Raw genomic sequence first — 13,871 nt, forward strand, 5'->3', positions numbered from 1 at the left:
TTCAGACTCTATACCAATCCATGTGTTGGGAGTAGTGTCACAACACCCCGTGGTCCTGGCCCGGTGCACATCTATTGTATTAAATTAAATCTGACTTTCAAAGTGATTCAATCCTTAGAGTAATAGATTTTTGATAGACAATATAGGTTTAAATCCTTTAATTTGTCTGTCTCATGGTTGACTTCCATATACATAATTGACAATAGTTTAGCATTTCTTATATTTTTAATGAAAAAAGTCTGATTATTCTGATATAACTGGGTTATTCATACCTCCAGGACGTTCGATTTCTACAATTAAAATGCCAAATAAAAATGATCTATTAGAGCGGAAACAACTACATAAATAAAGGGGTAAGTTTTCTGAGCCTAGCTAACACCAGGGGTATGTACCACTTATATTTCCCGAATTTTCTGAAATCAGGAAATTATTTGTATGTCCTCAAGCTTCCTTATATTTAAGTATTAATATTGAATGAAATAGAATATATCACTCAACCTTTCATTCAGAAAGAAAAACATCCATGTTGATATAGTAGTTTGAAACTTACGTCATTGTATCAAATCTCTGAGAATAGTTGGTATTTGTATTAATAGCTGAAAAAGTTACTGGTATCTTATTCAACGTTTGAAACACAAATAATAATTTGATTCTTACTCTATAAATCACAAAACCTTTCATTATTATAAGTCTCTAAGTCAATCCAACTCTGAGTAATTGAGCCATAAACAAAAAGGGTCTCGTGAACAATTATTTTGGAGAATAATGAGTAGATTATGCACAGGTTACAAGTATGGGTGCATTGCATAGGATAAGTGTTCAGAATTACAAAGAGACTATCATTACTATTTTCAATAAATAAAAATGGTATCATTTTTAGGTGGGAAACTTTTCAGACTATGCTCTTATGCTTAATACTTATTTTATAAGCATGGAAATGTGATGTCCATAAGTAAAAGAATCATATTATGTAGTAATTGCCCTTCTCAGTGTATAGTACTATGTACATATTCAATATAAATTTAGGGATACAGGGTTATTCATGAGATTTAAAAGTGTTTAGTTAACTAATCAGACAATAGATCCATTAAATGATTGTGGAAAGAGTTTATTGTTGTACAGATATATTTTTCCAAAAGTTATATCCATGCTTCTTCGATAGTTTTACGGAGAAATACTAAACTCTGATATGAATAAACCTTTATTTTTGTCTGCTAAGCAAAATAACCGAGGGGTTGAGGCCTGGTAAAGAAAGAGCCCATTCTTTTTTACCCATTTCTAAAATTTTTGACAGTGTGAATTCAGGGGGCTCTGCAGGAGGTGGGCTGTAGCCACCGCCAAATAAGGATTTTTTTTTTTTTTTTTATTGGAAATTTCATTTCTCATTTGGGCAAATTTTGCAGCAAAGCAAAAATTTAAAATTTGAAATTTTTTGTGACTAGCTATGATTTTTTGTAGTTTTTTTTTTTCAAAAAAATTTATTATGTAAAATTTCATTTTAAAAATTTTTTTTAAGTAGCTATTGATTTTTGTAATTTAAAAAAAAAAAATAATAATAATAATTAAAAATTAATTTTTGAAATTTTTTCTCAAACTTAAATTTTATACAACATACTTTTCTGATACAACTTTAACCATACTTTCATTTTATTTTTTAAAGAAGCGCACACTCTATGCTTCATGCAAAACGGGTTCAATTAATATAGCTGCATTGTTAATCCTTTTATCAAAAATAACTGCATGAACTAATAACAAGCTTGGCATTATTGCATTGCTTTAAAAATATGTACAATATATAATTACTTAATATCGACTGTGTATTTTAATTTAATCCAAATAATTACTTTTTGTAGTGGTAGTAAGTCAGTTATTTTAAGTAGAGCAAAGATCATTTTTATTAATAATATCAATCTGAGATTTGGAGATCAACAACTTTGCCAAAAGAAATTTGAATTTATTTTGAATGGGGCATGTGCATTGTTTACTTATTAGTAGTTTGTTTAAATATAGCGACGCCATCTAGCGTTTATTAGTAGAGTTACTATACTTATCTGTTTATTACTAGAACTTAGTATATCTGCGCCATCTTTGCACAAATAGATATTTTTAAAAACTTGCTTATCTTCTATTGGTCTAGATGATAATAAAAATACATATTTTTCAGAATGAATATAAAGTATTTTTATTAGTAACTGAACATACAGATGTGTGCGTATGAAACGGAACACTCCATTATATTTTACTGCTTGAGGGCTTGACGAGGGGTTCTCTTGTAGACCTTAAGGCCAAGATCTTTCTTAAATAGCCGGTCCATGGTCCTTCTGCTGACGTTGAATTCCCTGGAGAGGCCGCTGACGGTGACCTTGTCTATTTGGTCCTTGATATACTTTTTCACGGCCGCAACCATTTCGTCCGACCTTCGAGGCCTTGACTTAGATCTTGTGGTCACCTCAGGAGTCCCTTTGGCTACGACGCTGTAAACGGTGGTGCGGCTGCAGTTAAGAACCTTGGCAATTTCAGTGGGAGTTTTTCACCGCGCGGAAAGTTCCAAAATTGCGACTTTACGTCTCTCCATATTATCGGCTGTTGTTTCACTTTTGCTATTTAGATTTTGCTGGAGTTTTGTTTATAACTAGTCAAGAAAATTTAAAGGAGTGTTCAGTTTTAGACGTGCACACCTGTACATGAACTGTTGGCCAAGCACGTTTTAAGTTTCCAAATCCCATTACTAAATATTACAATACCTCATGTTGCTACTTTTATTGTATGTAGAAAACTTTTCTCCAAAACAGGGAGAAAAACAGGAAAAAATTGCAAAAATTAGTAATGATGGGACGATGCTGAAAAAAAAATCCTGATGCCGATTTGATTCATATAAAAATATTCGATGGCAATTCCAATTCTTCAATATTTTAAATAATAGTTAAAAAATACCATTTCGCCATCAGGATTATATTTTAGGGGATGGGGGAGGAGGCTTGGTTTTTGGATTTAAAAAAATGTATATCCAAAAAGTGAAATTTTTTGGAAAAAAATTTGAAGAATTAAATCTCAATTATTAAAAGATATTTAATTTGAAGTGATCTTTTTTGCTGAACATCTGAAAATATTTATATTAGTCCACTCGTATTTCCATTGAATTCATATCTGTTTATGACATTGGGATATCTGTGATGTTTAGGAATTCGGATTCCGAATTCCACGAGGGACGACGGGAGGAAAATTCAAATGAAGAAAACTATTAGACTTATAACGGAATAGATTTCACTCCTTCCTTGGGAATGAGATACCAGAATCGAAACAATAAAGCAATCCATACACGATGAGTAGATAATTTTAATATTTCATATTGGGATCACTTAAAAAATACAAAATGAAACAAAAATCCTTAGAGATATTTTTATATTGATCATTTTTTTTAAATTAAACACTATTTTTCTATAATATAAGCTATGATATTCATCATCACTTTGATTATGAATAAGTTGTATGGGTCTAAAGAAAAGTGTCGGTTTTCATCATTTTTCAGCCTAAAAATGGAAATATATCGGGTTTAGAAGAAGATAAAGAATCATTAAAAAACACTTTTACATAACTTCTTACTTTTAATTCGGGGATTGTTTTGAGGGAAAAAATGACCCTGAACGATAATGGTCCCGAATTACTATAATCAAAGATATTTCAGAATTCAAATGACAGAGAAAAACGGAGATTTGTATTAGATTCGGCACTCAAAAATAAATTTCTTTTTTTTACTCGAGTTAATTTTTTTTTAAATGAGTGTTCCCTTGTTTAATTTAATCAATATAAGAACCAATGACTGAGTATGTAATGAAACGAGTTCTAAACAAAGGTCCTTGATTTATGTATACTGGGCCGTGCAAAATTATTTACCGATAATGTAAATATATTTTTTAAGAGGTTTTATGGCAACCAATCTGATTGTTTTGTATTTTTACCGTTAAAATAAACAAAAATCCTTCCTGTGAGAGCGTAACAACTTCCACACGTGAGACCATGTCCAATCAGGAAACAAAGAAGATCGAAATTGCAGCCCTCCTCCGATCGGGAGTGCCTCATAACAAGATTAAGGAACAGGTTGGGGCCTCGTTGAAGACAATTTACAACGTTTCCAAGCACTTGGAGGCTGGGGTTGATCTCAAGCATTCCAGCCTGGGGCTGGCAAGAAGCCCACTGTCTCAACAAGGCAAGTAAAGGCAGTGTTCAAGAGGACTCCCAACAGGTCCATTGTCGACATGGCCAGAAAGATGGGAACGTCGAGATCAACTGTTTCAAGGGCATTGACAAGGGCTGGAGGAAAGTCCCTGAGGCGTACTGAACGCCCTCTGCTAACTGAATGTCAGTGAGAAGTCAGACTTGAGCGTGCCAGAAAATCTTGAATGATATCAAGAGCTCATCTGGAAGCATCATCATTTTTTCAGATGAGAAAACTTTTACGGCCGATCTTGTTTTCAACAGGCAAAATTACCGTGTTGTGAGCTTTGGAGATCCAACGGGAAGGCCATGAAGCCGGTATGTTTCCCCACTGGCTCAGATTAACAACGTAGGATTATGTGAAGATTCTGGCGTCCAAGGTCCTTCCGTGGATCAAATCCATAGTCGGCAACTCTCCTTGGGGTTTTCAACAAGATGCAACAAGATGGAGCACCCGCCCACGCTTCCAAGAAAGCTCAGGAGTGGCTCAAGGACAACATGAACTTTTGGACAAGGACCCCCTCAGAGCCCAGATCTGAACCCACTAGACTTATCTATCTAGGGGCATGTGGAGACCAAGTCCTGCAATAAACGACACAAGAACATAAATGCCTTAAAGGCTGCTGTCAACAAGGCCTGGGCCTCCATGGACGCTGATTACATCCAGCAAGTCTGTGGCAGCTTCAGACTTCGCCTGACTAGTGTCATTGAGTCAAATGGTGGCTACATTGATTAAATTTGATCACAAACTATTTTATTATTCTAAAAATGAATGAATAAATTGTTTCTCAAGTCATTCAAATGTCATTATTGTCCGCGATATGTTCTGAACAAAAATCGGTAAATAATTCTGCACGGCCCAGTATAAATATTCAACACGTATGTTATAATTTTTTGAGTTCATGAAAAGTAGAGTCAGATGCTTTTAATCAACAATAGTTAACTCATGAAAACAACTAAACAAGGTAAACATAGAGGATCTTTGTTTATTTCATAAAGTTGATCATTTACCTTGAGCTTGTTGTCAGGGAGAATACTTAGGCTATGTGTGTGGGTTGACATCCCCATTGGAATTTTTGAGTTTGAGGAAATGGGATGTCTATCGGATTTTTTTTTTTTTGATTATTTATGGAATCACATAGAAAAAAATTAAAAATTAGAATTGGCACTCAAGAGAGTGCATACCTCCGATTAAGGTCATTTTTCTTAAATTAAATATCGTTTTTTCTCTGTGTTGAAGTCAAAAATGTGTAATGTTGAATTTAAGGAAATATAATATCTGTTGTATTCAATGAACAAGGTGTGTTCAAAAAGTAGAGTCACTTTTCAAATTTCGCAGGAATGGTATATTTGGTATTTTCGATTTTTTTATGATAGTACACTCACCGTAAGCATGTTTTATTGTTTTAGCTATATAATATGTTTAGTTTGTTTGGGAGTGGCATAAAAGTTAGAAGTATTTTTTGTGTTCGAGGATTTTTTCAATTGAAAAATATGGATAAAAGAACTTCCATCGTATTTTGTGTAAAAAATGAAATTAAGTGCTCCAATACATTTGAAAAGTTGATAGTGTCCTACGATGAAACTGTTCTGAGTAATAAAAAAAGTTCACAGCTGGTGCAAACTCTTCTAGGATGGCTAGGAAGATGCCAATGACGAGCCTTGCTCTGGGCGCCCAGGCATGTTACAACAGATGAAACCCGTCGAATCACTATCAGAGAAGTTGTTGAGGATTTGATAGGTTGGCTCGTGTCATTATTTTTTTTAACGTTTTAGGGATGTGAGGAGTGTCAGCGAAGTTTGTTCCAGAACTGCTTAATTTTGACCTAAAGAATCCTTTTGATTTTTTTGGCCAAAAACAACACACAATCATGCCTCAGCCACCGTATTCACCGGTGTTGGCCCCATGTAACTTTTCCTTGTTCACAAAACTGAAAAGACCTATCAAAGGATGGAAATTTGCAACGATTGACAAGATAAAGACGGCATTGCTTGAAGAGCTCTAGCCTTTATTGAAAAGTGCTTATGACAGGATTGGAAAAAGCGTTAGCACAAGTGAGATGTATCTGAGAGGGATTACTTTGAGGGGATCAACATACAAATTAATGATTTTTCCTACAAATAAAAAGTTACCTTACTTTTTGAAGACAACTCCTATATGTGTGCCACTCTTTGTATGCCACAAAGAGATACCTTCTACTCTATATCCAAATTTTTTCAAAAGTGATGTTTGAGTATGCGTTTTTGACCTTCTGGTGTTACTTGGACCTTTCATCTTGACCTTGGATTTTTTTTAATGTAGCATCTTCACTAAACCTACATAATGACCCAAATTTGAGCTCTGTACTTCAATATGTACCAAAGTTATTGTCAATTATGTATATAGTTTTATCGTTTTGTACTACCTAGATATTCAACTCTCAAAATTTAGTGGCCTCTTATTTTGATCAAATATAATCTTCGTGCCAAGTAAGATCATAATGGATTTGTAACTTTTGCCGTAATCCTGTTTACCAACACATAATTAAAAAAAAAAAAAACAGAAAGAACCCAAAAAAGAGGATTGAAGTATTTGCAAAAACGTCATGAATTATAAAAAATACATTATTTTCTATGAACATTACTATTAAAGAAAGGTATTTTATTCGTTGAAAAGTCATGAAGTCAAATTGAAATGTGAGTCGGTGAAAAAAGTATTTAACTCCCCCCCTAGCACCGGCCATGCATTTTGTTGTAGGTAAATACTCTTTAGCAACAAACGTAGAGGAATTGTATCAGCCATGAAATCTATAGGAGAAAGTCATGCATTTAGGAAATGGGAAACGGTACTTTAATAATTATTTTAAATTGAATTTCTCCGTAATTTTGCAAGTTTCTATTCACATTTTTATTTATTTTTCCTTTAATTATATATAAAGCTCTATCAACAACTCTCCCTAACGATTGCTCAATCATGTTTATGATACTTTAATACATGTATGTATGTATATTAAACCATTTTGTGATTCACATTCCCGGCTGCTGACAATGAGAATTACACATTTTTATAAGAATGAAATGAAACAGAAAAATAAAATCATAAAATAACAAAGTAATATTATATATTTTATTTCATATCATTTCATTATTACTATCCTTTTTTAGAATATCTGAAGCATGAACATTACATATTACAATTGAGAATTCACATCCATATATAATGTATACAAAAATATATAATATTTATTTAATAAAAAGGTGAAATGAATATATCTTCTTTTTATATACCAATTTCTGTTCTTCCAGGGCATCTGCAGGGGTGGGCTGGAGCCCCCCAAGTTTTTACTTTTACTAGATAATTTAACATTTGAATTTAAATTTCCAAGAAATTTATTATTTTGAATTTTTATAACTAAAAATTTAATTTTTGGAGAGCAACTGTGGATTTTTTTAACTTTTTCCAAAGAATGTAATATTTGGAAAAAAAAAATTCAAAATTTGTAATATTATGTAATAATACTACCAAAAAATTTACTATTTGAAACCTAATTTTTCATTTTTTTTCCAAAAAGTTTAATTTTTGTAAACATCTTAAGATTTTGCAAAAAAAATTCCAAAGAAATATTTAAATACTTGAAATTTTTTGGGAAACGTCGTGAATTTTTGTGATTTTGTTCAAAAATGTATTTTTGAAAAAAATCAAGAAGTTACTGTAATTTTATTATTTTTTTCGAAACAATTTAACTTCTTGTGAATATCATTGATTTGTTTTTTCTTTGAATTTTTTTCTAAAAATAATACTCCAATCTTTTAATTTCTAAAACATCTTATGAAACAACGCAAAAATTACACTGTATTTTGCTGTCAGTAGTCAGCAGTTCATATTTTGCTGTCAACAGTTCAGGTTTTGCTTCCTTCCCCTAATCAGAGTGATTAAAAATGATTGGTTGAATTAGAATTACCTCATCCTATTGAACAAATGGGTTGAAGAGTCCCAGGCTTCACATTTTGATGGCGTTATATTCAAAATACAGCTTTCAAAATTTCATGACAACCTGTTGGTTAGTTTGTGAGTTATTTTGCTAATTGTAACGCTACTTTTGTTATTTCTAAATAATGGATCAAAATATTTCGTGTTTTAATTTGACTCTGATTCTTCATAGGAGAAAATACCTTTCAATCTAAGCAATGGCTTGAAAAAAAGTGTTATGAGGACTCCACTCCATAAGGCGAATAAAAAAATAATATTAATATAATTTTAAAAAAACAAAACAATTTTTAACGGAAAAAACCTGTTTTCTTTGTGAAGCCCGAACTTTTCAGCCAATGTGTTACTTTGTTAATAATTACAAAAATTATTAACTAATAATTTCATAGTTTTGCAGAAATTGGCTAACTGATTTTGGGCTATTTTTTCTGTTTCTTGTCGAAGGGAAAAATCACTAAATACATTTGAGGTATCGACGTGTCGTCCATTCATTTTTTAAAATAAAACAGCAACGATGTAATCGATTTAAAATCAAAATTCGTTTGGATAGAAGAAACTTTTTTCCTCGTGAAATGTCATTTTCGAAGTAAATCATTTGTCATCATTATGTAAATCATTTTTTCTGTAGAGTTCACCTTGTGATGAAAGAAATATGATTACTGTAGACAATTAAATTGGTCATGTGGCCTTTGCTTCGCCACTTGTTTTTATTTTTGATCCTAGCGTAAAAGATATCACTTTTTTAACTTCATTTTTTCCGTTTATCGTATCAATGTCTGTTATATATTGTAAAAATATTGTATATCCTGTTTCCCTCATTAGTCAAATGAAGTTGCACCGAAGGGGTTTAAGTAAACACTTTCGAATAAATGTTCATTTATTTGACCCAAGAAATGAAGTCAGTATACAGTTTATTAATTTCTTTTTGCTATTAGAGACCCAAAATTGAATCTATGGAAACTGAATTCAGATAATTAATACAGTACAACAAGTCTGCGGAGTAGAGATTTAAGTTTAAACTGTACATTTTAGGTATACATTTTCAAATTAAAACTCTATACGTAAAACAACTTTTGAATGTTCAATCAGGTTTTGAATATTATTCAATTTAATAGAAAAGGAAGTTCACTCCTCAGGAATTGAATAACGATGACAACAGCTCAGGATTAAAAGAAATTAACTTTTCAATTTACCAACTCCAGAAAAACCCGGCCGAGTTATAAAATATTCCCAAATAATTAATTATATAAATAATGGGTACATAGCACCGGATGATTTCTATGCAATTATCACACAACCTCTAATCTCATGAGAAGTATTCCCAACATATATGTACTTTTTTTTTTCTCTCTATTTGCACTCATGAGGATTTAGACAATTTTCACATCCCTAATAATAACAGTTCATAGTATAAAGAGCTCTCTCTTTTTTTTTCTTCTTCTCTTATTCCCCCCCTATCAGCTTCCTTCTCCTTTCTTCTTCTTTTACTCATTATTTTCATAGTTTTTCGTCCTCTTTCCCCCTTTTACTCAACGTATGAACCCCTTTTTCATTTTTTCTTTTACTATAATCAAGAGCTAAAAAAAATAGTTGTATTCGGTTACCCGAATTGTTAGTGTATATATTTTCTACACATTTTTACTGTCAAGGTTGATATATTTTAATTCTATGTAGTGACCTTCTTATTATTATACAGGCTTACATCAGATTTTTTAATGTTTGGAAAGTAATGTGTTGATTGTTTTAGGAGCATTGGTGTGTGACAATAAAACATTTTATTATTATACAGTATTACTTTGAAGGTAAAATATAATTATTTGTACTATTCTTTATAATTAATTATCCATTGTAGTTTTGAAAAAATATATTTTAATATAATTACAAAGACTTTTGAATATTTGTTAAATGTATTATAAAAGTGATTTGTAAATGCATAACCATGAAAATCATGTTTTTTCAGGGTCAAGGGTCCTCATATTTGAACTGACTCTTTAGTAAATATTTACGTTCATAAAAGTTCTTGTCTCACGTAGGAAAATTTTATAGAATAGATTCATAGTAGGGTCGGTTATAAGAAGAAATCAGGACATTTAAAAAAAAAACCCCAAAAATGGTGCTTATATTATATTGTATCAAAAATATAGTTTTATAAAATAATAATTACTTCAAGCCCCTCCCAAAATATTTTGATAGTGAACTGCCTCATCCACAGGGTTAGAAGAATACATATATATGCAGACTTGGGTAGTGAATGCAAATGTGAAGGCACTATTCAAATGAAGGGAATTTAAAAAAAAAAAAAAAAAAAAAAAAGCCTTATAATTATTTTCGTACATAATAGCGATAGTTCTTTATATGAAGTTTTGCATCTAATAGGTTAAAACTACGACCAAAGGGGGCTATGAGCAAAATAACTCTATCCATGTCCAATGATTTTTTAAATGTTTAACAATAAAATAAAATTTATGTTAATTCTGCAATTTTTTTTTATTAAATACAAACTTTTGAGGCCTCGCCCAAAAATATTTGTGTCTTGAACCGCAGTTGGTTCATATTCTTATACACTGGGGTTCAAAGAAGGGCTTATAAGATTTGGGAGGATGATGAGATGTGATGAAATCTTTTTTGATGATTTTCTTAGATCAAATAACCTCTATCATGCATTCTGCATGAGGATCAAATAAATGGAGTGAATGGTTAAAAAAAGGAACAGATGTGTCAACCTCATTTTTTATTCCATATCTTTCAAGAAGAAAAAAACAGAAAAAAAAGCTAAACTATAGGCGTGATTATTATTTTTTTTTTTAAGAAAATACATTTAACATCTAACTTTCTGACTGATATCCAATTTTTTCTTACTCAAATAATCTATGTATGAATAAATGTAGGATCGATTATAGGCATAGCCAGTCACTATAAGTAGAGTGGAGTAGTTTGTAATGAAAAAAAAAAAAAGCGCGAGGAAAATGCGATAGTTATGCAGAGGATCACCTGAACTAATACCCTTGTTAATATCAGTTGCCTTTTACATTATTTAGGGGGTAGAAAAGGAATTACCGCAATAGAGAGGAGAAACTTCTACATTTAAAATAGTATTAGAACAGGGAAAATTTTATAATTATAAAAATCTATATATATATTTATTTTATTATTAATTTTTAAATCAGTTTACCCCAAAAAGGCGAGAATACTTGCCTCAGTGGGATAAGTTAACGCCACGACGACTGATTAAATAATGAACAAAAAATAAGAAAGAGCACACGCAATAAACGTTTTTCTTTTTGTAATTTTTAAAGGTTTTGTTTATTACAAAGTACTCAACTATAATTATAGACAAATGATAAGAGAGTCGATCCAAAAATTCTTGTTGATAAATTTAATAAAGCTCAAATGTGTATTTTATATTACCAAAAGGTCATCAAAATATTATGTGGGAGAAGCTAAAATGACCACACGACCCTGTTTTCAGGGGACATTCCTCGTTTGGATAACCTGTCCCCAGTCAAAGGTGGGCCAAAAAATTCATGAAGGGGGTATGCGTCCATACTCAAAGACCACTTATTACAGGAGCTATTTAATGCACTAGACATTGTATGTCGTACAGACGCAACAGTGTCAACAGCATCTATTTAGAGGCTTCAAATATTTTTTTAGATAGATTCCCATGAGAAGACAATATTAACTATACGTTTTCATGTCGTGAAGGTGGTAACGATAGAAAATTTACAGTAAAAAGGCCGAGTGGTTAGTGAGTTCTCCCAGTTTTTTTATGACGCCATTTCTGTAATAAAAGCTGGTTAAAATAAATTAAAGTTACTGGTCCCTATTTTAAAATCACAAAATGGTAATATTTAATGATTTTTCACCACCACATACATTGAAAATGTACAGATTTTTATTTTAGAAATGTGGTCACCCTAGGAAGGGCCCAGCCTAAGATCTTGCCCAGGGTCAGCCCTGTATATATGTATGCTTATAGCACTTAAAGATGATTAAATTATTTTGTATGAAGGCCCTTACTTACTCGACAATCATAAAATGAAATTGTTATATATAATCATCATTTAATGTGTCCACAAGAGGGATTACAAAGTGATCATATTACAAGTTACATCTACTGTGTGTATGCTGAAATAATTCTCACAAATTGGAATAGACATGCATACACAATGTAGCCTGCGATGCCTTCCTTTTTTTAAAGCGTGATCCTCTTTAAAAACACATACATGACACAATGTGGGGATGCAATCAATTTAAATTAAGTTGTGTATGTACAATAAATGTATGAGTTACAATTTTGTACAATTTCTAAGTTGTACATAGATATTGTACTGAGCTACTTAGGATATGTTGAATCCACGAATTGAAACTGTATTAATACTTTTCATAAATATGTAATTTTAATGGATCAAAAAAAAAAATTGATGATATCAATTAATAGCGGTTGAAAACACTTAATGACATCAAAATAAGGCATTATCTGACGAACAAGTTAGAACTGATAGAAAATATTCAGTAACTTTGCCGTATAATATGTTGTTACCTTTATTGTATTTCGCAACCTTTCCTCCATAAAGAAATAAAAAAGTAAGGCCCAAAATCCGTTTGTAGTTGGCCAATTCTTCCCAACTGTGGAATGACTATTCAATCATTATTGTGAACTGTTCACTCCCTTTAGACCATCTAGCTGCTGATTGAGAGCTTGGTTAGGATGTTGGTGAACTAGAACCTCAAACTCCTTTCTTTTGTCTTCTAAAAATATTGCGTCAAAAAGTTCAAACCGATACAAAAAAAAAAAAAAAAAAAAAATGCCTCTGAAGCCTCTTCATTCAAGCCCAATGGATTTAAGGATACATAAAACAGAATATAAGGATGTCTTGAACTTCAGTAGTTTTTAAACTCTTATGTCTTTTTTAATTAGACCAACATGGCTTTGTCTACATTAGACGCAATTTCTGATTTACTTAGATATAAATAGATTGACGTAGCCCTACGGAAAACGTAAACGGGACAAATTATTCTTCTGAACTCAATGTGGGTGGGTTCGATTCCCGGTCGCAAGGTTATTTTGTTGTATATATGGAAGCATTTTCATTTGACATAAGTTTTGCTGAAGTCGGCCATTTTGGGTGCCTAAACACGAAGTTTTATAACAATGAAAACACCTTTTCATTAATATGAAGGAAAATGGTGAACTATTGGATCATGTCAAAATGGGACCAACAAATAAAAGGACTGAAGACTTTTTTTCTATCAAAACTGTCTCTTTCCCGAATTACCCAACCTTTTTGTTCCTAATCGATAAAAAAAGGTACTAATTTAGATATTTCATAGGGATTTTTAGTACATATTACTCTGATTAATTGAAATACCACTGATAATCATCTGCATCCAGTATTATTTAATGCAAGTGACTTAAAACTTATGTCTTTTTGGTTCTTCTAACTAATTCATAGCGTTTAATTAAGACGAATTGGAAAGGCGTCCATTTTATGTTTTTCTTGGGGGAACGTAATTTTTAAGAAAAATTTTAATTTAAGCTTGGGTAAGATGCAACTTTTCTAGATTATTAAATTGAAAACCCAGTATCTCCAGATGTTCCTTTCTTTTTAAAAGAATAGTTGATATTGTATTAAAAAAGGAGAAACCACATTCCATACCAATGCGGAATTTTTCAAAACTCGAATTA

General features: G+C 31.6%; 1 protein-coding gene across 2 annotated transcripts in view; it reads left to right on the forward strand.

Annotated features, from left to right (window-relative positions):
- Positions 1-13,871, forward strand: part of LOC121116998 (uncharacterized) — a 35,360-nt gene that overhangs the window by 10,086 nt on the left and 11,403 nt on the right. Inside the window, exons 1-2 of one of the 2 annotated variants that reach the window (XM_071887700.1) lie at positions 9,755-9,831; positions 9,930-9,984. The exons of the other annotated variant lie outside the window; for it this stretch is intronic. The gene's annotated coding sequence lies outside the window, so the exon portion shown is untranslated. Of the gene's footprint in view, positions 1-9,754; positions 9,832-9,929; positions 9,985-13,871 lie in introns of those variants that run through there. 2 annotated transcript variants of the gene reach the window in all.

This window comes from Lepeophtheirus salmonis, chromosome 4, assembly GCF_016086655.4.
Source record: "Lepeophtheirus salmonis chromosome 4, UVic_Lsal_1.4, whole genome shotgun sequence".
In the NCBI taxonomy this organism is placed as follows: Eukaryota; Metazoa; Arthropoda; class Copepoda; order Siphonostomatoida; family Caligidae; genus Lepeophtheirus; species Lepeophtheirus salmonis.